The sequence below is a fragment of the Desmodus rotundus genome, chromosome 5 (genome assembly GCF_022682495.2).
Source record: "Desmodus rotundus isolate HL8 chromosome 5, HLdesRot8A.1, whole genome shotgun sequence".
NCBI classification, from domain to species: Eukaryota; Metazoa; Chordata; class Mammalia; order Chiroptera; family Phyllostomidae; genus Desmodus; species Desmodus rotundus.
In genome coordinates, this window is record NC_071391.1 from 29,669,139 (window position 1) to 29,695,961 (window position 26,823).

Sequence of the window (26,823 nt, forward strand, 5' to 3'; positions counted from 1 at the left end):
TAGCTAAGTGATGGTAAATGATATTGTTCCGACTATTTTTTTTTCTATCAGCCTTCCTCCTCCTGACAAATGCTGTTTGAAGGTGGAATTCAAATGTAAAGCTTAAACTTACTACTCAGCATGGAGGTATCTGTGATGTGCTTGTATTCATAGAAGGCTGCAGGACAGCGAGGCATGGAGAGTTATTGTAATAAAATGATTTGGTGATGAGAAGAAAATGAAACAGCTGGGGCAAGATGAAGCCGCGGACTCCAGGGAAAACCAAATCATGTCCACACTAATGCTGTTACTAGCTGACTCGCTGGAAAACAAATACAATTTATTAGATAAATTTGCTGTAGTGAATGTTTTTTGCAGAATCACTGGTGCACTTCTGATGAATATTATAACAATAGACAAAATAATAAAGATTTTTAATCATGCTGATTGCTAGGTTTTTTTTTCCATTTACTTCCAGAGTTGTTAAAAAAAAGAAGCAATTACTTGCTGTTTCATTTGGATTGATGGAAAAGTGAAACCTAATATATAAAGAATTATGAGTTCATTTTCTTTTCTTTCTTTTCTTTGGTGTAGACTTTCAACACATAATAATTTATAATGCATTTCCTTCAATTAGACTGAACCAAAATTTCAGCTAAAGCAGGCATGAGTCCCCTATTGTTTTCCTTAAATAAGGTCTGGACAGAAACCCAACTTTTCATCCAACGCAGAGTGGGGAGCAGGTCTAGAAGGTTGCCACTGAGAGGGGCAGTGACTGTTTTTATTAATGGAAAGTTCATATTTGACGAGCTTGCTGTATAATTTTTTACGTGTGTGTGTGCAATTTTTATTTTTTCACTAGGAGGTGAGACCATCTACTGGGGGGTTTTCTCTGGAGGTCTATTCTCCTGGCTGGATGTGTATGACAGGTTTAGACATTAAATAGCTTTAAGCTTGTCAAAGAAAGGTTATTAAAAATGTCCCTGCCTTTCAGGCTCTGTGCTCAGTAGGAGCCCGAACGCAGTCCTCTGGGGCCGTCTTTCTAGTTAGTCATGTCATTTGGCTCTTTGCCTATAGCAAAAAATGAGACACCATCTGTTATTTCTCACTAATGGCTGTCGGTCCTGAGCTTGCCTGGCTCACTATGCTTATCCATTTTCCACCGGCGGCTGGACACAGCTCCACTAACGTGATTTTATTGAGACGTATGCTTTAGTATCAAGTGAGTTTAGAGATGTGGAAGCACTCACTTTAACTAAAACACTATTCAAATCTAAGATAGCATCATTATTTTATTACCACTTTGAAGGAAGTCTGTATGAATTTTTTCTATGTTAGGGTTACACGTTGAAACTACCTTCTTGCTAATAGCTTCTATGAATTGAAGGCTTATATGAGTTATCCCTTTAGTATTCATAAAACACTAGACAGGCACTTTATAGATGAGTAAACAAGCAGAACAAGTTTCTGTAGCTTCCTCAGTCCCATAGCAATATAGCTTGAGTAGAATTAGGGTTCACCCCATTCAAACCTTCCTCCAGAGCTGTCCTCTGGCCACTGACTCCTGCTTCCGCAGGTAACATGCTGGGCTCTTTGCTGTTACACTCTGAAATGTGAAGCTTGAAAATCATTAGATGTTAGAAGCAAATTATTTTCCCTTGGGTAATGTTCAGTGTCTGCATTTATTTACGAGTGGAGAAACACCTTCTGTTTAGCTTCAGGAACTGTGGTGGATTTCCAGCTTTGCAGTCGGTTTTGCTAAAAATTCTCCTCTGTGGCAGAAAGGGATTTAGAACCCAGCGGAGATCTGGGATGTCAGCCTGTTGCCGGCTCTCACAAGCAGCACTCGCTTGCAGAACATTGGCTGGGACGTCACTCATCACCAGAGCCATGATGTCTTTGTTAGTCCAAACCTCAACATGGGGCAACGCCTGGGGGACAAGTACTTGTTAGACAGCACCGGATAACTATTGTATCAGTCTAAGAGCTTGCTGAGATTTTTAGCTTAAGAAACATTTTTTTTGTGGTCTTAAAAGCTGAATTGTGTATTAGTTCTGACAGAGGAAACTGCAAACACTGAAATAGCTAAAAGAATGAAAATCAAGGTAATGTTCTTTGTAATTGGTTCCTGAAGACTTCACTGTGATTAATGTGAATCTAAAAACAGTGTTAACAACCTTGTTGTTGTGTCTTTTTTTGTGTGTGTGGGATACTTTGTGATGAGTTGGGCAAACTGTAAATTGTTACAAAGTGGGAATTGTTACCCAGAATGCCAGATTTGCAGTATGTTAAGAGAGGCTGAGCAAGAGGAAGATTCCATTGTCAAACACGTTTGGGAAACATTACCTTGAAAATATATGGGTCTCTACAGAAAATAAAAACACACAAACAAAAAACCTTTCATTTTTAATAGATTGATGTGCACAATTAATCTCCAAAGGCTTAAGATTCACAATATTTTCTAAACCTACTTATCCATGGTAACTTAGGTTTTGAAGTTTTCATGAGTTGTTTTCCAGTAAATATGCATTGGAAAATATTCATCAGATATCTCAAGCCCATATTTATGCTTTATCACCTACCCAGTTAGCGCTTCTTCTAATTCTCACTTACCCTGTTGTGCAGAGAAAAATCCCATGAAATTTCATTCGTGGCTTATTTTCTTTCATCTCCCATATCAATGGATTGTCAATTTCTTTACATTTTACCTTCCCAAACCTTCTGAAATGATCTCTCCTTCCCATTCCCACTGTCCATGCCCCAGCTCATATCATTATTGTGTCTTGTCTCCGTACCAGTGTAATAGCTTCCTAATTGACCTCTGTGTTCCATCTCCACGTTACAGACATAACAGTCTTTATAAGGTATAAATTAGGTTCTATCAGTCAGGTCTTTGCATGACTTGACAGGTTCTCTGCAGTGAACAGCAGAAGTCACCCTCCTTGGTGTGGCCTTTGCAGTCTTCTGTGATCTGACCCAGGCTTATCTCTCTCACTTTTCCTAAACGGAAGCCCTCTTAGCTTTCTGTCACCTCCCAAATACAGGGTGACCTTTTTCATGTAGTTGTGCTTTTCTTATTTTACCTGCCTGGAATATCCACTTACCTGTCTACTACACCCACTGATGAAATTATCACTCTTTCTTTAAGGACATGATTAAACTTATCTCTTTTGCACAATCTTTCTGGCTTATCCAGGTGCAGGTATATACTCACCCCTATATTAACAGAGCATGTATTGCCCCAGTGTCTGTGGTGCATTTTTCTGGGAAGAGGGCCCTGAAGGCTATGGTAGTCGATCCTAAAGATGGCCCCCGAAGATCCCTTCCTCCAGGTATTTATGACCTTGTGTGGCCGCCTTCCTCATTTTATCAAGGTCGGTATGTATGACCAAGGGAATACTGCATAAGTGATGATATGCTATTTCTAATGCTAGATCACAGAAAGAATCATGGCTTTTGCCTCTGTCCCTCGCAAGGATCATTTGCTCTGATGACAGCCAACTGCCATGTAATGATCAGTTCGAGGAAGAAGCCCATATGGCTGCGAGCTGAGTCTTTCTGACACAGCCTACAGGGGACCCCCTGAGGCCTCCTTCCTATAGCTATGTAAAATATCTTCCACCCTGGGCATATCTTCCACCCAGGTCAAGTTTTCAGCTGACAGCGGTCCCCACAAACAGCTTTGCTGCAACCTCATGAGGATCCCTAAGACAAAACCATCAAGCTAAGCCACTTGCAGATTCTTGACCTTCTGTAATTTCAAGAGATGAGTAATGTTGTTTTAGGCTGCTAAACATTCAGGCAAATATTCGTTATATAGCAACAGATAACTAATATAGACCATCATGTTCCCCAAAGGATCCACGACCCAAAAAACTATTAAGAATCCCTGGCATGTATATTGTTTACACTTCTATTAGCACCGGTCACTGTGTCATTTAATTATTGTGTGTTTACCAGGTTCTCCTTACCGTAAGCTACCTAAAAATAGCGAGATTGTATTTATCATTATGTCTTCAGTTCCTACCGAAGAGCTGGAAATACAATACAGTTTTTTTAAAGATTTGCTGATTGAATGAAAGTATGCCTTTTATATGGATTTTGAAGCAAATGCTGGCTCATAGGAAAGATTCAAGGTCCTAGAAGGTTATCTTAAGGGCATTTGGTGTTGTGACATGCTTATGGAATAGGGCTGGAGAATTCCAAGTTAACTAAAAATTTTAAAAGAGTTCCCCTGGCCAAGACATGGAGACAACCAAAGTGACCTTCGACAAATGATTGGATAAAGAACACATGGTGTCTACATACAATGGAATACCACTCAGCCGGAAGAAAAGATGAAATACTGCCATCTGCAACAACATGGGTAGAGCTTGAGAATATCATGCTAACCGAAGTAAGTCAGACAGAACCATGAGATTTCACTCATACGTGGGTTATAAAACTGAAAGCAATAACTGAATGAACTGTGAATAAATAGACACAGACAACAGTATGGTGCCTACCAGTATGGGGGACTGGTAAGGGTAAAGGAGGTCCAATATATGGTGACAAAAGAAGATGTGACTTTGGGTGGTGGGCATGCAATGCAATATACAGATGATGTATCATGGAATTGCATGCTTGAAACCTATATAAACTTATGAACCAATGTCACCCAATACATTCAAGTAAACAAATAAACAAACAAATAAGCAAATATTAAAAATAAAAGAGTTTTTCTGGTGAAAGAGAAACAGAAAAAATGTGTAGAAGAAAGACATTGGCATGGAAAGGGACAACAGCATTTTCTTGTCTCTCAACATAATCTAAACCTATGTCTTCTATGATGTGAGAATCGGGGGGAAAAATATCCCAGTCATTTTGAGGCAATTGGGTCCTCAATGAATAAAGCATTATAAACTAGGTATGTCCTCAGGCTACTCTGAGTGTGTATGTGTGTGTGTCTATGTGCCTGTGTATTTTAGATATGTATGGCAAGGACGCAATTACAAAAGTGTTATGTTTCTATAAAACTCCGTATCTAGCTTGAATACATTTTTATGAGATGCTAAAACAGGCACACAGGGCTTTTGCAGGGGGTTAACTAAAGCACATATACACAAAAAGAGGTTATTTATAATTGTGTATGACCACTGATTAAGACATTTCATCAATTCCAGTTTATGATTTAAATGAATACACTGTTGTGCTTCATTATAAAGAATATTCTTTGCTTTTTTTTTGTTGGTTTTGCAAGAGAATAAACTCTCTTATAAAGAAGTGACTGGTGGGCCATGTAGCAAGGGTTACTCTACACAGTACCATGCTCCATTCTAGATATTCCAGATCATGCAAAATTATAAAATCAGAAGGATTAGAAAGAAAGAATGGGCTTACGACAGAGTTGCCCTACAAACTCCTTTAGTCCATCTATACTTTTTATTCGACAGTTGGATCAGTTTCCCATTTTGTGGGGAAACTTGGCTCTATCTGCTCTCATTCTCGTTTTCTCATCACACTTCTGTTGCATGCTGGTCATTGACACTAATCACACACAATCAGCAACAGTGAGTTGGCATTTCCCACATTCTGACATCAGTGTTTTGGTTGGAGGGATTGAGCAAAGAAGAAAACAGCTTTCTTAAAATGTAAATGGTGTATTCCCAGGACTCTACAACTCTAGCCAGCACTGGATTTCTGAAAATCTTGCAATTATCTTATCAGAAAGGAGTTTCCTCCACATACTCTGTCCTTGGGGGATTCTCAATAGCTTCCTTTCATGGGATGATTGCCCCTGAAGACTAGTTTGCTTCGTTGTTGTTGTTTTTAAATGGAAGTGAGTGATTCACAAAACTTTCTTATTGAGATGCACTTAAATATTCAATAGGCCCAACCCCCTTGTATCACCTCTGCAAAAGTCTAACCAAGTTGTGACCTTGCTCACAATTAAACAGCTCTGGAGACAGAAACTCACTGCCTTCAAAACATTGACTAAGGCTGTTCTTTCCTATTTGAAATTAAACTAACTTTCTACAGCTTCCACCCAGTGGAACTGTGTCAGGCTGGTCCCTTTTCTATGGGACAAATTATCCAGGAGACTTTTACTCTACCCAACTCCATCTGCTCTTATCCCACCACTGCAATCTGCTCTTTAGATTAAATATGCAATCTCTTTGGCTAAGTTTTTCATTCAGTCCCCCAAGGGGCTCCTCCTTCCTGGTTCAGGTCCTAAATACATGCCCGTTTCCCCACCTGGAATGTTAACTCACCCTTCACAGCTTAGCCCAGCTGTCATTTCCTCAGAGAAGCAGCCTCAACCCCACCCACAGAATCCCCATGGTACTCTATTAAAAACACATTGTACCTCTCCTTCATTGCTCATGTTATAGTCAGTAGTTTTTATAGCTGTGTGACCATTAGATAAATGTCTGTGTCTCCCAGTAGACTCTATGTTCTATAGAGCCAGAGAACTCAGAATCTCCAGCGCTGACACAGTGCCAAGAACAGTGAGTATTTAAGAAATAGTTCTTGAATAAATGAAAGAATTTCTTGTATGTCATGGGCTTGATCATCTTAGCAATTCAGGAGCTCTTCTCTTTAAGAGAAGAGTTTTCTGGGATTGCTTTGACAATCAGAGGATAGAATGAGACTCACATCTCTCATTTCGATATGATTATTTTTAGGAAGCCAAAGAATGTATGAGTATTGTTGTAGCCACCCATCACTCAGCTGACCCATAGGGAGTCTTTTCCCCCAGTGGTACTGTTGTATCTCCACCTGTATCCCACCTCTGCTTTATTTTTAAAGCCAAGCTTAGCAACGGACACCAACCAGACTGCAACCGCAAACGTCAAGGATGTTGTTTTGTACGTATGGAAAGTGTTCTCCAAAATGTCCTCCAAAACACTTTAGTCCCTTCTTCCAGGATTTGGTCAGGATCTTAATTAGTACTACCAGAATTCTAACTAGTTAAAGGCAGGCCCCTAATTCTATAAGTTTGAGTACTAGACAGGCTAATGGCAAAAGCTTATAGAGGGACAACCTAGTCAAAACTCAGGTTTGAAATTTGCCTTCACCCAGGACTAGAGAAAACCACAACTTAGTGTCTACAGGAGCATCTAGGCACTACACCATTTTTGTACCAGATTTCCTGCCTGGCTGGAAGCAAATGAGGCTCTAGATAAATGAGGAGATAAAAGGGGTACCAAAGCATAGGAACCAAGGATACTTATGGGGACCAAAGATTTCTACTTCAAACAAGGACAATGACTGAGGTGACTACATAACTAACATTTGAGAGTGAATGGGGTGATAATTAAGAATAATACATGCCCTGGCTGGGGTAGCTTAGTGGATCGAGTGCCTGCCTGTGTACTCAAGGCAGTGCACATGGGTCACCAGTTCAATTCCTAGTCAAGGCACATGCCTGGGTTTCAGGCCAGGTCTCCAGTGGGGGGCATGTGAGAGGCAACCACACACTGATGTTTCTCTTCCTCTCCTTTTCCTTCCCTTCCCCTCTCTAAAAAGAAATAAATAAAATATTTTTTTAAAGAGTAATGCTAAGGCAATAAGTATAACCTGGTAACGTCTTCAGGTAAACCAGGATGTAGGATTACCTAGTGTTGTCTTCATTCGCACGTGTATCAGCCTCTGATACTCATGAACTGTGTCCTGCTTTAGTTTCTTCATCCAAAAGAGGATCGGATGACATTTGCCTTCTTGATAGTGCCTAACACACCACTTGACAGTGTAGGTTCTCAAATGTAATTATTCTTAGTCACTTTCCTCACTCTCCTCTTAATTTCCTCAGAAACAGACAGATTGACGCTGGGAAGGGGTGCAGGAGGGAGCAGACACAGCAAAGTGTGGGCAGAGACAGAAAAAACTAGGTCTGCCAAGTTAAAGAGATTTTTATAGCCTGGGTATGTGTGGGCTGAGGTGTTGGCTTTCCAATTTCCATCAAATCACAGAACACAAGAAATTGTGCCTCGCCTCCTCATATGCCCAGTGCGAACCAGAGAGGGTGAGAGTGTTGCAGTAACCCTTAGGGTGAGGCACATTTAACAACGAACGCTAGAGGTCTAACATAATTAATGTTGCAGCTGTTTGATTTATGAGCCAAGTATTCAGGAAAACCTGTATAGCAAAAGGAGAAAAGAAGGTGGCAGTGATTGGTGCCCAGATTTTGAAGCCCAGGCCCCATCCCAGTAGAATGCTCCCTGGCCATAACACTCAATTCTCCTGAACTCACACTTTTTTTTTTTTTGGTTCATATATTTAGAATTTTCATTGTCCTTCATTTTCCCAGAATACTTTTTCCAAACATTAGCATTTTGAAGGCAAGTTTCCAGGGAAGGGAAAGAACACAAAATGGACAGTGGCTGAGTCTCCTTATTTTTTTTCTTTGAAAGTTTTCAGATAGAAAACCAACTTAAAAACAGAGTGGCAAGCTAGGGAAGCAGATATTAGATGGATTATGAGCCAATAGGCAACAAAAAGTAGCAGTGGGAAACGGGTTTGTGAGCATCTTCCCAGGGGAGTCAGAAAATAAGGAAGCTTTCAGAACTTGCTTCCACCTCTTCCTCACTCATTATTCACAAGACAAAGCTGATACTAAGCTCCTTTGTGGGTGGAGAGCATCAGCGATGAAAGAAACTAAATTCACAGGTTCACGGCTCCTCTAGAGGAGAGTGGAAGGATTTCTGCCTCAGCGCTGGGCAGATGGGAGAAAAGAGAGCATTGGAAAGCTGCCTCCCCACTCCTTCTCAGGTGACATGATGATTAAGAGATGACTCAAGCTAGACTGCTTGGCTCCAACCTCCGCTCTGTCCCTTATTAGTGTGAACATATTATTTCACCTCTTTACACCTCATTTCTATCATGTAAAAAGAGGGCATATTTCAACCTCTCGGGACATTTTTGAAGACTACGTGAGTTACTACATGTGATGTTCTTAAGACAAGTTCTGGCTCACAGTAAGTACTCTGTGAGTGTTGTCTGCTATTATTATCATTCATTACTACTAGAAAAATCCTCTTCCCTTACCCTCACTTTAGGTGCACCAAGAGTCATTGGGCTGTTTCACAGAATTCAGTAAGTCCTACCAGGGACTAACCTATGCAACAGGCAATCCCATTTCTTGTTATCTCTGTGTACCCAATGTCTGGACTATGTCATTTAATAGCTGTTTGTTGAACTGAACTGTTGTACATCAATATTACAATATAGAAAAATGCACCACTTGGCACCCCAGTGTGGCAGGATTTTAGGTTTGCCTAAGATAAATAAATGAAAAAAAATCCCAGTACAATGGCTACTCTGACTATATGTGATGCACCGTGACAGTTTCGTTTTACCCTACTTACTTCTATTACGTCTTCTTGTAGTCTAGTGGAGTTCATTTTATAAACGCAATGGGCAGTTTTTAGGAGCCCTTCACCATCACTGCCATACTGATTTACATACATTCAGTATCATGGTCCTCATCTTTGCAAAGCTTGATCAATGTTCACACTTTTGGTTCAGAAAGACATTAACTTTTCTGTCGAGCTAGAGTGCAAGGAATCTAATAGAATCCAGGTTACAAGGGAGATTTTGTCTCCTAAAGAACAGTCCAGCATGGTGGAGGCAGTCTGCCTTAATGAGCTAGATAAAGCCAGTGGCTGTTATTTGACCTGTGGAAGGAAAGAAGGAAGGAAGGGAGGAAGGAAGGAAGGAAGGAAGGAAGAAGGGAAGGAAGGAGGGAAGGAAGGAAGGAAGGAAGGAAGGAAAGAAGGAAAGAAGGAAGGAAGGAAGAAGGGAAGGAAGGAAGGAAGGATGAGAGGAGGAAGGGAGGGAGGGAAAAAGAAAAAGAGGAAGGGAGGGAGGAAGGGAAGGGGGCAGGAAGACAGTAGGAAGAGGATAAAACCCATGCATATTAAAGGGAGAACCTCAATGATGTCCATTTAAAACCTTTCAGTCTCTCAGAGATAGTATCAAAATTATCTTGGGTCAGGGGGTAGAGACATTACCTTTCTCAAATAAATTTCAATGTTAGTTAACCACAGAAGATGGTGCCTTTTACAAGTTGATATTAGAGGTTTGTATGGGTAGCTTTCTTACTGCCTTCACCCCTCCAAACAAAGATTTGATTCATAAACATGACAAATGGGGTATCTGGAACCCTGCAGGATGACATCATAGTGCCAGAGCCTTTTCTCAGCTTAGGCTTGGAGGGAGGGTGTTGAGGGGGTGGGTAGATCAGTTGCAGCAGAAAGGAATTTGAACTGGGTGAACTCGTCTGGATTACACAAAGATGGGAAAATTCATTAATACATAGGGCACATCAGAATGAACCATTCGTCCATAAAATCCAAACATATGCTAAGAGCTGGCCTTTCCATCTGTACCTCGTGGACCTGGCTTTTAAATACAGCGCTCCATTTTGAAGGGTTTGCTCAAATCAGCAGTTCAAAAATGATTCGCAAAGGAAAAGCTTGCAAGAATTCTTGTTTATATTTTATTAATGGCATTTTCCAACCTTTCCACAAAAATGAAAAAAGCTTCCAACAAAAAAAATCTCTTATTTCTCAGATTGTTGTTTTGGTTTTTCTTTAAGATTCTTTTAAAATTCAAGCACCATCTTAATAGAATTCATCACTTTTGTCTGCAGACTAAATTCTACCAGGAGGCATCATCTGGTGGTTGTCCCCTGTGCCTCTAATTGCTTAATTAACATTCAAATCTAAGGCTTCAGAGAAGGACTGGTATTATTACAAGTTATGAGGTCCTTAATTGCTACCATAACACCTTTGAAGCTGTCATATATTATCCATAAAGAGATTCGTGAGGGACGGGTCAAGCTTAAGGTAAAATAAAAAATAACAGTTTTTTAAAACTGTGATAAATAATTCACAGATTAGTGTTCTTCTCCTAGAAAAATAATATCTGGCCATGAAATTATGATTTTTATTCAATCTAGTAAATAAATAGCTTTTAAGAAATATCCATTTATATATTTTTAAAATTTTTCATTATTTTGAAGCAATATTTGCACCAAGTAAATACAAATTAAAAACAGTGCAATGTTCTTTTACATTTATTAGCTTAATTAAAAATAGTAATATTTTATTCCGCAAAATAATAGAAGAATGGGTATATTCACCATTGGTCACAGAAAATATTGATAAATACATTAAAAACTTATCAATGTTTATCAAAACAGCAAAACATTGTATATAATTTAGCTGACTGAACTTGTGTTGGATAATGTTTCCAAAGAGAATCTAGCATGTTTAATATAAGTACAAAGTAATTGGAGACAACATTAACATTTGAAAATAGGATGATGCCACCCAATGGTTTCTATTTGTCATCCAAGAAGGATAATAATTAATAACAATTTTAATAAATAATACTCATAACATGAGGTGAATAGTAGAAACTTAAATCACACTTGTGCTCACTATAAGAAAAATATGTATATGACAAAAGAGTACAGAAATTAAAAAATGATTGCTTTGTTGGGGTAGTGTAATTATAGGTGGTCTTGAGCAGGCAGATTACTACTAGAGAACAAGAAACCAGACCTCGGCTGGGCTGATATTTGCTGGATGGGTTACCTCACAAAAGTACGTAACAGCTCTGAGTCTCAGGGTTTTCTCTTCCAAAATGAGGTTACACCCATTTTATTAAGTCATCAGTGTTAAAAGGCTTAAAGCATGTACAGCATTGAAAGAACTCTCCCAAAACAAAAACTATTATTATGTTCCTTTTGACAATCCTGTTAGCAAACAATATGTGAGAAAAACTGAATAACAACTCTCATTAATTATTTGGTTTTGCATTTCTTTCTTTAAAATTGTTTTATTGTTCAAGTACTTATCTCCATTTTCCTCCCACCTCTCCCCCTACCCCAGCCATCCCCACCTCCCACCCTCCATCCTACCCCCCAGGAGCCCCTTCTTTACTTTGAACTTTGTGATTAGACACTGTCATAAATGCAATAGGTATCAAAAGCTCTATTGGCAACTCAGGATGGAAATAGACACACACACAATCTTGTTGGACCCTGAGAGGTAGCTGGTAGTTATTATTATACCCTTTGCTGTGTCAGGCTGAGAGAGACTAAGGAACTTACTGAGGATAACACAACTAACTTGTAATAACTATCAGAGTGAACATTTACTGAAGTTTACATGTAACAAAAACCACCATTATTTACTATGATAGTTCATGGTTCGTTGGATCTGCTGGGAAGTGGGTGAGGACTGGACGATCTTGACTGGCTTGCTCAGGCTTCTGTTAGTTGGCAGGGGACTCTATCTTAGGCTGGGCTTGACACAGGTACCTAGGGTGGGGCAACTTTGATTCATGTGTCTCTCATATTATTCCTGAGACCAGTTGGTATGTTCTTTTTATTGTCTTAGAAGAAATGCAGGAGTGAAGCTCAATAGATTTTTCAAGTCTCCGGAATCTGAGACATAATTCTGAGAGTGAGTGCTCCCTGAAATTTTGCACCTTAGGTACCTCACTCAAAATACTTTAATCCTGGCTTCAATCTTTCACCTGCACTTTGTCTTCTAACATCCCGTTAGCCAAAGTGAGTCACATGGTCAGGCCCCAGGACAGGGATTTGCACCCTGTCAATAGTGGGAGAGCACTACAAGGTGCATAGTGAAGGATATGGATAGAGGGAGGGTAGATTATGGGAACTATTTAGAGCACTCTATTAGCAATTCATCATAATAAACCCAGTGATTCCTGAAGCACAGTATACATTCCATTGCTGGTGTGAGATGGGTTTTGATCGTATTGTTTTTATGAATAGTATATATTTATTTTCAGGTGTTGAATAATACAATAAGAACCATGAACTTTTGATTTGATTTTATAAGAATGATTGTAAAAGATGAAGTTAAATTAAGTACAAACAATGTGCCAATATAATCAAATTATATAGTTAACAATGCTATAAGTATATGAGTCTATAGGGGAAAAAATTCCCCTAGAGAGAGATAAGTGAGTGATGTTTGGAAAATATTGCTGGTTTGAATATGAACCAAGAAAGTGCTTAGGAATGAGGAGTGGGGAGAAAAGGGAGGTCTCCATGGAGGGAATGATATTAGAGTAGCATCTTGAACAAGCTGGGATGAATAATGCAGTGAAGGGAGAGAAGTATCTTCCGGATAGAAAGAGCACTGTGTACAATGGGCCAAAGAGGTTAGAAGTATGCGATACACAGAGTAATAATATGTTCCATTGATTGGATACCCACTGGGCCAGGCCCCAGGCCAGATTCCTTCTGCACAGTATCTCTAACCCACTGGTTGATTAGACACCTTCAAGTCTTTTCCTTATATACAAGCATGGTTAGCACCTAATAGGCCCACAGCAAAGTGTGCCGACGGAAAGAATCACTCATAAACTCTTTTGGAAATTTATATAATATCTTAATCCAAAACCTAAGTCTCTCAAGATCAAGTCTCATTTTCAGTATTTCCACTCTTTGGAAGGAGTAATTTTATCTTCTTAAGGGCAGCCTCGATTTAATTTTTAGGGTGAGCTCACTGATTCCCAAAAAACTAACTTCACTCAGGGCTATGAGAGTTGAATGTACACAGACAAAAGAAGCCCAGATCCACAATATTTATAAACTAAGCTACTGGAAACTATGTTCAGAAAAAAATAAGAAGCTTTCCCTTGCAGTCCTAGCCTGAAAAGCAGCTACCATCTGCCTCTCTTGGCTCAGGAGCTGGTGTTTGAATCATGCTGCCGAGTTCCTTCGTAAAAAGCAGTCAAAACAAGGCTTTCAAGGAAACTGCTCTTTTAAGTAGAGTTTTATTTAGCATGGTTGTATTATATACCGTATGTATTATTTGCAGTCTCCATACTGCTCTTTCTCCAGTGTTCGCCATATGAGTAAATAGTATCACTGGTTACTCAATTGCTCAGAACAAAAACCTTGGAGTGACCTTGGACTCTCCCTCATGCACCACATCCAATGTATCAGGAAATACTGTCATCTCAACCTACAGATTATGTACCAAGTTGTACCCATTCTCATTTCCACTGTTGCACCTTGTTTTTCAAGCCATCTTCACCTCTCACCCACACTAAGGAGCCACCTTACAAGCTCCCTCTTAGAAACTTGCCACAGTACACTTTATTTTCTACATTGCAGCCACTGGAGTCCTCGTATGATGTAAATGGGATGTTGTCTCCTTTCCAAATCTCTCCAGTGGCTTCCCCTGTGTTCAGAATGAGTATCAGAGTCTCTCTATGGTTCAAATAAACAAAATGACGGGCTATGTGAGAGGGACGCAGGAACTTCAGAGAAAGGCTCCCAGTGGCTACACCTGGAACAAGCCAAGAAACAAATAAATAATGCAGGATTGGGTTATAACCCGAAGTGTAAAATCACTATCCATGAGTCCACACTGATGTAAATACACGACTGAATGAATGAATAAATGAATACATAAATAAGAATAGACAAATCTCCTGTGCAGGAGAATTTCAAATAGTTTTTGTAGACATTCTCTCCCCATGAAGCTGGAGCACAACTCCCCAACCCGCTTAGATGTGGGATGTTGATAGCAATGTCCTTATAAAGGGCACAGAATAAAAATGGGAGAGATGTGGCGAACACTATCCTAGTCAGGAAAAGGGAAGGCTTGATATGAGAGGGGAGGACTCCATAATCGCCATAGGCAGGAGTCTACAGGAGCTGAGCGGAGCTGCTGAGGACAAGGCACTGTGGACGTGGCTCATTTACTGGCTGGCGGGGAGTCAGAGCCAACTTCATGGCGTGTAACACACACACCTTAGTCAGGTGACCAAGGTTAGTAAAATCGGTCATAAGTCATGTTAATAACATATGCTTCTGTTATGATGTGACAAGAGGAACACTTTAACTGTGTCCTTTCTCTCAAAAAATCCATAACCACAGTCTCACCATAACAAACCTAAACAGGAACACTCTATAAAATATCTGACCAATACTTCTCAAAACACTGACAATCATCAAAACCAAGAAAAGTCTAAGAAATAGTTACAGCCCAAGAGGAGCCCCAAGAGACATGCCTAAGTGTAATGTGGCATCTTGAAAAAAAATCCTAAAACAGAAAAATGATTGTTATGTAAACACTAAGCAAATTTGAATAAAGTATGAACTTTAGTTAGTAATAATGCATGAACATTGGTATATTAGTTGTGACAAATGTACCATACTAAAGTAAGATGTTAATAACAGGGGCAGCTGGCATGGGGTACAGGGAGACTATTGGTATTATCTTTGCGTCATTTCTACAACTGCAAAATTACTGTAAAAACAATTGCTTAATGGCTTACTAGTTACTACATGACAGGACCCCTGGCTACCTCTCTACAGCTCATCTCCTTATTCTCTCCCCCTCGCTGGACCCTTTCAGCTACAGTGACGTTACTGCTCTCCCTTGGGCCTGTTCAAGCATTCTCCCACCTCAGGGCCTTTCCTCATCCATTTCCTTTGTCTCAGAGGCTCCTCCCCAGATACTCTCTCACTTCATTCAGGTCCTGGTTTAAATGTCACCTCTACAGAGAATATTTACATGCCCCTAATATGAAATTGTATCCTCCATTATTCTCTCTCCTGCTTTTTCTTCACAATCCTGAATTTTTGTTTGTATACTTACATAGTTTTTATTCATTGTTGTTCTCTCTCATTAAAATTCAAGTTCCACAAAAGCAAAAGTGTGTTTGATTTGCTCACAGTTGTATATATTTCCTATTTTAAGAAGAGTACCTGGCACATAATGGATGTTCAACAAAATATTTTTCAAGTTAAGTGATTGAATGAATTCGTACATTTCCCGCACAGCTAAATCATGATACTTTCAAAAGCTAGATGCTTAAAACACACACACACACCCCTTACACTGGTCAGAGTGGCCACCATTAATAAATCAACAAACAACAAATGCGGGTGAGGATGTGAAGAAAAGGGAACCCTAGTGCACTGTTGTGGGAATGCAGACAGTGCAGCCACTGTGGAAAGCAGTATGGAATTTTCTCAAAAAACTAAAAATGGACATGCCTTATGACCCAATGATTCCACTACTGGGAATATACCCTAAGAATCCCAAATCACCAATTCAAAAGAACTTATGCACCCCAATGTTCATAGCAGTGCTGTTTACAATAGCCAAGTGCTGGAAACAGCTTAATGCCCATCAGTAAATAAGTGATCAAAACACTGTGGTGCATTTACACAATGGAATACTATGTAGCAGAAAGAAAGAAGGAGCTCCTATGTTCTACAACAGCAGGGATGGAATGGAAAATATCATGCTAAATGAAATAAGCCAATCAGCGAAAGACAAATACCATATGATCTCACCTATAAGAGGAATTTAATGACCAAAATTAACTAATCAGCAAAATAGAACCAGGAGCATGGAAACGTGGAACAGATTGACAGTGACCGGAGGGGAGGGGAGAGGGGGATAAGGGTGGAAAGAAGGGGAAGGGACTACTCAAAGAACATGTATGAATGACCTGCAGACATGGAGAACAGTGTGGGGATTGATTGTGGGAGCAGAGGAGGGTGGGCTGGGCAGAACAGAGCAAAGGGGGAAAAATTAAGACAATTATAATAGAATAACAATAATTTTTTTTAAAAAAGAACAAAAAAAACCCCTTCAGCCCTTAGAGCTGTATGCAGACACTTTCTCTCTGTTTCCTTTGAGTCTGTGTATGACCTAGACACTCTGTAACTTGCTTTTGCTCATGTGGCAAGTTGGTTATAGAACACCCATCTCAGTTCTCCAGATTCCTAAGCCTGGCGTTTTTCTACTGAACCGCATCTTGGTGGGTTTTGTCTATCTCTCACCTTTGATTACCCTCACTTTTAATTTGGAAAGGTGACTTGAAAACTGGGCTATCTCAGTGAATTTTCCTTTTCTTATTAGTGCATTCCAACGAGAAATACCACAACCAGAAGATCGTGCTGATTCCTTAAAAGAAAAGGAACATGTGAAATCCACCCTTTTCGGCATGGCACTTGGTTCTCAAGGACACAACAGCTAGCCTTTGGGACTGAGCTAGGAAGTTCAGAGGATGCTGACCTTTGAGTATAATCCACCATTAAAATGAGTCTCTAAAACAACAGGGCAGGATGTTCATGCATTTGCTCACTCATCAGATATCCCACCTGCCCATTCTCCACCGAGCACTATGCTGGGGGTTATGCAAGTGGCAGGAAGACCAGGCACAGCTGGGGCTTCCAGAAATGTACAATCTATGGGGATGCAAATCATGCTAAAAAAGATAAACAGTAGAAAGAAAATAGAAAAAGAGGTGCCACGGGAAGCTCTTGGTAGCCAATAAATAAATAACCAGAGACCTGGGGGTGGGAATTGATTATAAGAAGGAAAAGCCAGGGGTGTGATAGGAAGATAGGAAGCAACTACAAAAACAGGTACCATGGATATTTATCAATGTGTATGTAATATTCAATTTGTATTTATGACCATTTTTGTTCTGTTCACGTGTACATACTCTAGTCCCTGACAGCCTTTATTGAGAAATAGTTATCGCCACAATGGGAAGAAAACACTCATGTTAAAAATAAAAAGATCACAAAAGACAGGAAACCTTCAATAATACACATTACATTTCTATTTAAATTGAGGAGTTCTGTTAAAGAAATGTAGTCAGTCTCCTCTTATGTAAAGGTTCACACGTAAATTCCACATATTACATGAAACATCCCCTTCATGCTTTGAAGTCCACAATGGGTGGAACATTTTCCAAAACAACAGTCACTACTGCTAATCCTAGTGTACCATCAAGTTTTCTTGCCTATCTCCTTCCACCACTAGAGTGCACCAAAATATTTATTACCAGCATGGAGAGCACAGTGACTGGTTCAACTGTAGGTTCTCATCTTTGCTTTCTTTGTGACAATTCTGCCATAGAAATGTTTACATGTCTGTGAGAGGTGATCACAGTCGAAGACCACTGATGGGAAGAAAAACTTCAGTTTGAATCAGACGAGGATTATGACTTCATCGAGTGGCCAAGATGTCAACGGATTGCTCTTCCGGCATGGGTATTTTGAATTGTAAGTTTGTACTGGGATTGGAGAAGGGAGTCTGCTTGGCAAGTGTAATAGAACAGCTTGACATACACACAATCCTGGTATGAAATCTGGCAAGAGGTCCTTTTAACATGTCAGTGAGCCACTGGTGTTCAGCAAATTCCTAGAACGCTCTATGGAATATACAATCTTAAAAATCTAGACCATTATCGATTTATTTTAGTATTATTCAGCCCACAAACATCATCTTAGCACCTACTACATGCTTGGCACTGGATGGGCTAGGCTCAAGGGTGGGTCGCAGACAGGGGGTGGTGTCGGTTATTGACGTGGCATTCTGAGGAAGGCTACACAATATCCTGCTTCCCAAGGTATTTATCCTGTGCTAATTCCCCCTACCATGTTTGCCTTCACCTTCACCTTCATTATTAGAGTCATTAATTAAGAAGACACATTTACCCGAGAAAAATAACCATAGAGATGATGATGACGATGATGATGATGGCAGCTAACATTTATTTAGGCTTAACACAAGTGGAATTTTTCTATTCTTTATACGTACTCTCTGTATTAACTTATTTATGTAATGTAGTTACATCATTATCATTTTATAGATGCATATATATATATCTATATAACTTTTAACTTGACATTTCACTTGGATGCCTCAGAGTCATCTCAATAATAATGTTTTTAAAATTGATCTCTTTCTTTCCACAACCATTCCCTAGAGGTCACACATGGACATACCCCAAAACAAACATTCTGTTCTCTCTGCAACCCCATATCTCTCTCATATCAAAGCCACCACTGTAAGACTTGACCATGAGAAGCATTCCTGACACTTTCTAGTCACTTACACCATATTCCAAAATACCTGCAGGTTCTATCAGTTTTACATCCCCCAGATGCCCTCCAAATCCACCCACTCTCCCCAGTTCAGTCTAGGCCACCAGCACTCTTCCCTGCAAGAGCATCCTGGCAGGTGTTTGTGATTCCTCTCCCTGTATTTCCACCAGCACTAGATACATTTCTGCATGGAAATCATGGCGAACTTTTAGAAACATAAATTAGAAATGTGGCACCTAAAAACGTTCAATACTTTTCTATTGTACTTAAACACAAATTCTTCACTATGGCTCTGTAGCTTCTGTATCTTCTCTCCCTGGAGTCTCTATCCCCTTAGGGCCCTCCAGCTGCTTGCTCACCGTGTTCGTGATAGAGCGCTGCTCTGGAGATGCCTAGAGCCCTCTAAGTTCGCCCTGGCCAGGGCATTTGTGTGCGTCTTCCCCTCTGGTATGTTTGATTTCCTTGCTCCTCACGTGGTTGGCTTTTTCACTGAGTTGTCTTTCCTACCTGCACTCTTTACAGTAGTCAGCACGCATTGCCCTCTACTCCAACTCTCTTTCCATACCTCACAGTACTGGTCATGATCTGTAACCATTATTCATGGCTAGCGTGTGTGCACATTTATTTTATTTCTCCCATGCCAATGTACCCTCTGTGAGGTCAGAAAATCTGTATCTCTTATTCCCTATTTTATCCCCAGTGCCTAACCAAGAATTTGGCTTCCAGGGGACATTTAATAAATTTACTGTTGATTATTCTCTCCACAAGGAACACATCTAAAAATTAAAGACATAAACATAGTAAAATTCAAAGGATAGTAAAAGATATACTAGGCAAAGACAAACCAAGAGTCTGTTAACAACAGGAAAAAAATACACACACAAATTTTAATAAAATATATAACCACAAATTTAACCGAATAAAGGATTAAGCATGATCATATTTAACAGATGAAGAAAAAGTCTTCGATAAAATTGAGTGCCCATTTGTGATAAAGACTTTTTAGCAACTACTAATAGAAGGTAACTTCCTTAATCTGATAAAGGACCTCTTCAATACACTTTTAGCAAACATCATTTTTAATAATAAAATGTTAGAATATATTTTCTTAAATTCACATAGAAAACAAGGTTGCCTACTATCATTGTCCTAGACAGTGTGGTAATCATTTTTTTAAAAAACATAAGTGTTAAAATTTGCAAACATCATTAATCATAAATAATATGAATATTTACTTCATAAGTAAATCCAAAGATTCTGCCTTGAACAGTTAGAATTCATAAGAGTTTAGGAAGCTGTCCATTTATTAGACTAATATATCAAAAGCAATCATATTTTTTACAAAGAATATATACAGTTCCTCAGACCTTGTTATAATGTGATTTGACCTATTAAAATGCCATCTTTTTTCCTTTTTACAGAATGACTAAAAATCAGAAGGCTATTTGAGTCCTTGAGCTATTCTCATCTAAGTCAAAGGAAAAGGTTTTGGTCTACAGGTCATTAATTTTTGTTAAGGAAAGAACAAAATCCTGCTAATATATAGTAGGGAATAATTATATTTCCTAAAGATGGATGTGTTCTGCAGAAGGAAAATGAGAGCCTAATGCCATTACATTTAATTTATCTGCCTCTCCTTACTCTACAAATAACCAAGAGTTGAAATATTAATACTTTCCATGATTATAAAACTTGCATGAAAACTTATTAAGACAGGGAGAGTAGGTGGAAGAGACGCACAAAGTTTCTCAAATGCCCAGGCAAAATTTCGGTTTGGAATTTCCCAGCACACATCTTTTTCTCAGTTTTTCAACCTGCGATTATTTTGGAGCCACTTTTGCATGCATTTGAAAATATGATCATTCATGCCTTTGTAGGTACAACACCAAAGACACAATTCAAAACTCTACTCAGCGAAAGATAATATAAAGAGAAGGACAAGACAAGCCACAGACTGGGAGAAAACAGTTGCAAAAGACATGTGATGAAGGACTATTGTACAAACTGTACTGAGAATTCTTAAAACTCAACAATAAAAAAATAAACCTGACTAAAAAAAGCCAAAGATCTTAATAGACACTTGACCAAAGGTACACAGACGGCCAATAAACATATGAAAAGGTGCTGCACGTCATATGTCATCAGAGAAATCTAAATGAGAAAAACAGGATCATGCAGCACACTGACTGGAGTAGCCGAATCTGGAACACCGACAACACCAAATGCTGGAGAGAGCGTGGGGCAGGAGACACTCACACAGGTTGCCAGTGGGAATGCAACACGTTACAGCCACTTTGGAAGGTGGTTTGGTGGTTTCTCACAAAACTAAATATACTCTTATCATATGATCCAACAGTTGTACTCTGTGACATTTACCCAAAGGAGCTGAAAAGTACATTTACACAAACATCTACATAAATATCAGCTTTATTCATAATTGCCAAAGCTTGGAAGCAAACAAGATGTCCTTCAGTAGGCGAATGGCTAAATAAACTGTGCTCCGTTCAGACAAAGAAACAGAATTCAGTGCAAAAGAGAAACTAGCTATCGAGCTACAAAAAACCACAGAGAAATCATACTAAGTGAAAGAAGCCAATATTGTATGCTTCCAACTATGTAACACCTTGATTCCAGATTTTTAGCCTCCCGAACTATGAGACAATAAATTTCTTATTCTAACAAATTTTTACAGTAATATTTTAGGTGTAGCCCCAGGAAGGTGATACTGGCACTATCTATAATACTGTTCCAGGCTGCACTGCGTGCTCCCTCTCCCTAATTTGTACGTTTAAGCCCTAAATTCCAGTGCACCCGAATGTGACCGTATGTGGAGACAGGGCCTTTAAAGAGGTGGTTAAGTTAAAAAAGGCTGTTAGGTTGGGCCCTAATTCAATCTGACTGGTGTCGTTAGAAGAAGAGGAAATTTGGACACATAAAGAGACACCATGGACATGGGCGCACACAAAGGTAAGACCCGGTCAAGACAAAGTAAGAAGGTGATCATCTGTCAGCCAGCCCTGCGGCCACATTGATCTTGAACTTCTAGCCTCCAGAACTGTGAGCAAATAAATATGCATTAAGCCATCCAGTCTATGGTATTTTTATGGCACCCCTAGCAAACTGGTATATAGAATAATACAAATAAAAGGGACCAAAGTTTTGAATTAAAGCTGTGGCTGTGAAAATGGAAAGCAGTGCACAGGCTTGAAATTGAGTAACAAGACAGAATTAATGCAGTGTGGTGAGACATTCAGTGTGCAGAGAAAGGGGGAGGGAGAGGAGTTTTCCCCTGGTGAACCCACAATTTCTGATTTGGACCACCGGGTTGCTGGTGGTGGTTATCCCAGAGAGCGGGAGGAAGAAGAGATGGAAGAAGACAAGTGGAGGATCCGGACTTCACTGTTAGGCATGCTGTGAGTCTGAGGCGCTGTGGCTGGGTAGAAAGGCAGGTCTCTAGGTGAGAAAAGAGGTCAGGTAGAGAATTATAGCTGTTAGAGTCATCACTACATAGAAAATCCATGGAGCAACAGGAGATGATGGGATCACTTAAGGAGAAAGGAGGGAAGAAAGCTTCGGATCTGGGGAACACTGACACTGAAGGAACAGGCTGAGGAAGGGGAGCCATGGACGTAGCTAGTGGTAGAGTGATGAGGGTTATGAGTGGGCCACGGAAGTGAGAGGATTTCTCAGATGTGGTTATCAAGCAAATACTGGCATTTTCTGCCAGAAATAGAGAGTTTCTACTTTTGTCGTGCAATAGGAGGGCAGGCCATACATTTCACAGGATGGATCAAGCGAGAGGGAAGATAGAGAAGCAGAGTGTGAGGAGAGTTGAGAGCGTCTAAATAGCTTCTGTGATGAAAGAAATCTAACAGGGCTGTGTGAGGGACTAATTGTTTGCTCCCCCAATCTCCTCCATTGCGTAGCTTTTTCTCCAGCTAAACTCATTGGTTCAGGACTAGACGCTGAGAAGGCAGCCTGGGCGGTGGATTTAACCAATTCAAGTTAATACTTATATTTATTAAACATCTAGTTAGTGCCGGGCAGAAAGTTAGGGGCTGGTTATACAAAGAAAAATGAGGCCTGGCCCTAGCCCTAAGTACTTTATGATCCCTGAAATATTTACTATATAGCCAGAGGATTAAGTGAAACACACATACAACTTTAGAAATTTCACCCTGGCTGGTGTGGCTCAGTGGATTGAGCGCCGGCCTGTGAGACAAAGGGTCACTGGAAAGTCAGGGCACAGGCCTGGGTTGTGGGCCAGGGGCCTGGGTGGGGGTACACGAGAGGCAACCACCCAATGATGCTTTTCTCCCTCTCTTTCTCCCTCCCTTCCCTTTTCTCTAAGAATAAATGAATAAAATCTTTTTAAAAATTAAAAAAAAAAAGAAATGCAAACCCAAGGGGGCAAGTAAGGAACAAATACATAACTATGAGGTTCAAAGAATATTTCAAAGAAGAGGTACTGAGAGCCCACTACACGACCAGCTCTCTGCCAGTTTTGTGTATTTAATGTAATTCCTAGTACAAGACTCTGTGTTTGCTATTACTGTCCCCATTTCTCTGAGAATCATGCTCAGAGAGGGACATAATTTAGGGAGGTGAGAAAATTCTTCGTGGGATAGTTGGTATTTAGAACAGGCTTTGGAAGATGAACAAGGTTTTGCCAGGTAAAGATAAGGGACTGGAGGTAAAATCATTGGGTATATTTGGGGAATGGCAAATTATTCTGTTTGATTGAATTGTAGAAATGAAAGATGAGACTATTTTGCAGTTGGGCCTTGGATACTAAACTCAAAAGTTTGGTCTTTTATTTTGCAAGCACTGAGAAACGATAGAAGGCTTTTGAAGAGAAATTGACAAGTTCAAAACATCAGTAGCCTTAAGCGACACACACTGAGGGAGGTGAGGTGGGTGAGACCACTTGAGAAGCCAATATAGGTTATCTAGGAGGGGATGGAGAGGAGAGATGGGACCAGGATGCTGTTCCTGACTCTGTATCTAATTCTATGCTTTCGACATGTCACTAAGCCTCTTCCGTCTCAGTTACTCAACATAAACCCAACGAGACTGGGAGAGATGCCCTCCCTCTGAGGGCCCCATTGAATAATGTGGCTTTATGACCCTGAGGGTCTGAACAGGAGTGCCGGCGGTAAGAAAGGAAAATGTAGGCTAGAGAGGAGGAAATTTATTTAGAACCTTTCGAGACTTCTAGCACAGTATAAATACAGATACTTATTTCCCTCTTTCCCTGGATAGGCAAGCTACTCCCCAGTTAGGCATGTTGATTACCAGGCCTCCTCTTGCAGCACAAATGCACACCAACATACAAACAAAATCAGCCGCTCCTACGCATAAGATAAGATAGAACACTTGCTGTTCATCCCTTCCATGGCCTCTAGTTTCCACGAATTCTTTCATACTCAGATTCATCCTCTTTTGGGGAAGTTTTCTCATACTCAAGATATCCAAAGATGAATTCATGATTCCATCATCTTTGCTCCTCCCCAGCAGATTTTCTCTCTCCCAGTGCTGCATCTCTTGGCGCTGGTACCACCCTCCCAGGTGCCCAAGCAGTCAGGGCTGTCTCTCTGTTCCTCTCCTTTCACAGTCAGTCATCCAGTCCTGAGGTTCTAGCCCCTCAAATATTTCCATTCAATCTTTTCCTCTTCCTCCCCCTAGTGGGCGTTCTCATCACCTTCCATTTGGATCATGCCGATTGTCACCTATTTGTTTTTCCATTACAACACATTCTTTCCACCATTCTGCTGGAAAAATTATTTATGATTATTTTACTTTGCTGCTTAAAACACTTCAGACAGTTGACTTAGAAATTCATTCACATTTCACAATATGTTATGTATATTTGCATGTATGTCCACTTCCTTCTTCACTATTTGTATAAATTATTTTATATAGCATATATTATATGTTATATATATGAAGATATATATGTATGAATATATACATATTCAACATAAGGACACACTTAAGAATGTTTATAGAAGCATAATTTTACTGACCCAAACCAAAAGCATCCAAAATGTCAATCAGCCATGGAATCATTAAGTAAATTGTGGGTTATTCATGCAGTAGAATACTTTAGATCAATGAAAATATACACATTACAACTACACAAAGAAACATCATGGATGAATGTCACAAAAATGTAATATTGAGTTAAAAAGCCAGACACAGAAGAATACATAGTGTACAATTCGATCTAGATAAGTTCAAAACCCGGCAAAGCTGGGAATGGGGATAGTGCCTGAGAAGAGGCTCAAGGGGCAGTTTCCAGGCGCTGGTAATGCATTTCTTCATCCAGAAGCCCATCAAGCTCTACTCACTTCAGTGTGTAGGGTCATTGAGTAAATAGCCTTATATGAATACATTATATAATTATATAAAATATAGCAGGACAAAACTTAAACCCCCCCAGGAAACTGGGCTAAAAGGAGAATGGAGAGGAAAAGTAGAGAAAATGCCTGTGCACAATGTGTAAATTCTGAGCTCTCTCTATCAGATGGTCCCATCTTTCTCTACTATTCCAAACCCCTGTCATGAACAGCATGGTCAATAATGTCCCTTTAACAATGGACTTGTCTATTGCAATGTCCTTTAATGAAGGCTGTTGCCACCAAAATCAGTGGCAATTCAGTAAGAAAAATTCAACCACGTGCAGCCCAGCTGCGCAGCTCTCTCACACTCGGTTTTGATTCAAGAATATCTTTTAGAGACATTAGACTGAATATCTTTCTGATGCTCTTCCATGGATGTTGCTTCTTTTAACTGGGCTTTAAGCAATGGATGGCAGTTATTTTGAGCTAACACTCTCTAGTAAGGGGCTGGAGTGCAGACATTCTAGGTTTCTGATTAAGAGCATTTCAATATATTTTCAATAACTCTAGAAGAGGGTAAGCTTTATATACAATAAGAAGAACTGAGGAGATTACCTGGCACGTGTGGCTGACGTTTGGCCAGCATGGTTCTAAACAGAGATTGCTCGAAGGGATGCCCGGGAGTTGGGTCCAAATTTCCCTTAGGAAACAGATCCGGCTCCACTCTAATACAAAAATAAATGAGTAGTCAAGGCTCAGTGTTCTCCACTATTAAGTATGACTGGAAATCTTTTGAAACAGGTGTTCCTAATTCATCACCACAGCCATTAAAAAAAATCACAATAGAGTAACTTCCTGGCTATCCCTGTGAGTAAATTAATTGTGAAATGTACTTCCTTGGTAGCTGAGAGAGTTGACCTAGTTCATCAAATTGTAAAAGGTAAGCCAATTAAATAGTGGGAGACATCTGCTATTAAAAATGATTTTTGTTTTAGAATCTTGAGGCATTCTTTCTAAATATAATTAGTGTGTGACCCGTTGTTTTCTAAGGCAGCCCTGAATGCAGTTTCTTAATCATGCTGTTGTCATAGAGACAAACATTTATCTCCTCATTCTCAATGAAAGAATGGTATGTACCTATGTATTCAGAAAAATAAAGATATTAATCTAGAAATTCCAAACAGTAGTGAAGAAAACACATTCTTGGTTTTGCACTGCTTGAAATTGTCATCCAAGGATCTGAAATCTGTGTTATTTGAGTACATCAGTAAATTAGAGTTAATAGTACATTTGTACAACAAATTCCAAGTACAAAGTCTCCATGAGCTTTGCATTAATATTAATATACATAGTAGTATTAAATACCAATAACTAGTAAAAACTAATTTGTATTTATAGGTAATACATAAACATAATGGTTGCCTCAACCATATCTTGAGAAATGCATTAAATTAAACATTTATCTTGGGTGATCTGATTCAGTTTAGTAACTTATATCTTCCTGGTCACTCAGGGTCAAAAGCGTTGAATAATATTTAACCCTCCCACACATGTTATACATGTAGCTTTTACCAATATTCTAGTTATTCTTTTCACAAAATGTCTTTGCCTTAG